Source organism: Mus caroli, chromosome 1 (genome assembly GCF_900094665.2).
Source record: "Mus caroli chromosome 1, CAROLI_EIJ_v1.1, whole genome shotgun sequence".
Lineage (NCBI taxonomy): Eukaryota > Metazoa > Chordata > Mammalia > Rodentia > Muridae > Mus > Mus caroli.
Window position 1 is genome coordinate 139,455,533 of NC_034570.1, and position 1,470 is coordinate 139,457,002.

General features: G+C 42.5%; 1 pseudogene; it reads right to left on the bottom strand.

Annotated features, from left to right (window-relative positions):
* The window catches only part of LOC110296174, a 5,001-nt pseudogene that overhangs the window by 686 nt on the left and 2,845 nt on the right, over positions 1 to 1,470 (bottom strand).

Below are 1,470 nucleotides of genomic sequence, written 5' to 3' on the forward strand. Positions count from 1 at the left end.
CCGGTCTCAGTGTCTTCTTGGGTGCGCGGCTGACCCGAGGCTTGAGTAAGTGCCTCCCTTTGGGAGTTTTGGAGTCTTTCACCATCAGTCTTAGTGAATCGGTTCCTGCAAATCATTTTCTATTTCATCTCCAGTGAGGGCTTATTAAAGTCTGTTCCTTAGGAAAATGATCAGAGGCAGGCATTCCCTCAGCTTGTGAGGACCAGTGGATGGACGAGGAGCAAACATGCCAGTCAACTTATCCAGAATGCAACTTTTTGGAGCAGCTACATACTTCAGGTATTGGGACCATGAGCCATGGCTGAGCTTCCTCTCTTGAACCCAGTCAAACTGTCGTGTGAAGGAAAACGTCACACCAACTTGTAGGCAGCCGGGTGCCTAAAAGATGGCGCCGACCTCCAGTACACCATCCCCATAAACAATGCCACTGCGCAGGCGCTAGCCCAAATCTGGTGCCAACCCCTCCCGAGGAGGTGCATACAAATCAAAGTGCAGTCAGACTGACCAATCCCAGGAGGACACATAGTTCTCCCCAGTGCTGGAGTATATATATATATATATATATATATATATATATATATATATATATATGCAGTCCTCCCTCGGTTTCCAGAGTTCCCGTAGCATCTAGGTGTTCCTGAAATAAAGAAGGCTGTTGAGAAGAATCCAACCGTGTTGCGTTTTTCTTGCTGGATGAGTTGAGCACAACACCAACTTAGTTCAGAAACAATGGTAACTCAATCGCTGAGTGCAATAACAAAAATCCTAATCTTGTAAACCACGTTAAATCTAAATCCTGCAGTGGCGAATCATAGTGGATTCCCTATAAAGCCAGGAGACACTAGTGCTACATCTTGCCCTCTCAATATTCCCATCCCAAGAAGCCTCTAACTCTCTCCTGCTTAGGCCAACTGGCTTTTGATAAGCTTTTTACTGAACGATAATCATGATTGCCTTAGACACTGGCCCCAAGAATAACGGCTTTAGAGAGGGCAAAACGAAGGTGTTAATTTTTTTTCATTTCTTTTTTTTATTTTTTAATTTTTAATTTTTTTATTTTTTAATTTTTTATTAGGTATTTATTTCCTTTACATTTCCAATGCTATCCCAAAAGTTCCCCACCCACCCACTCCCACTTCTTGGCCCTGTACTGAGGCAGATGAAGTTTGCACGACCAATGGGCCTCTCTTTCCACTGATGGCCCACAATGCCAAAAGCAATCTACAGATTCAATGCAATCCCCATCAAAATCCCAACTCAATTCTTTAACGAATTAGAAAGGGCAATCTGCAAATTCATATGGAATAACAAAACACCTAGGATAACAAAAACTTGTCTCAAGGATAAAAGACCTCTGATGGAATCACCATGCCTGACTTTTTAAAGCTGTACTACAGAGNAATTGTGATAAAAACTGCATGGTACTGGTATAGTGACAGACAAGTAGACCAATGGAATAGAATTGAAGAC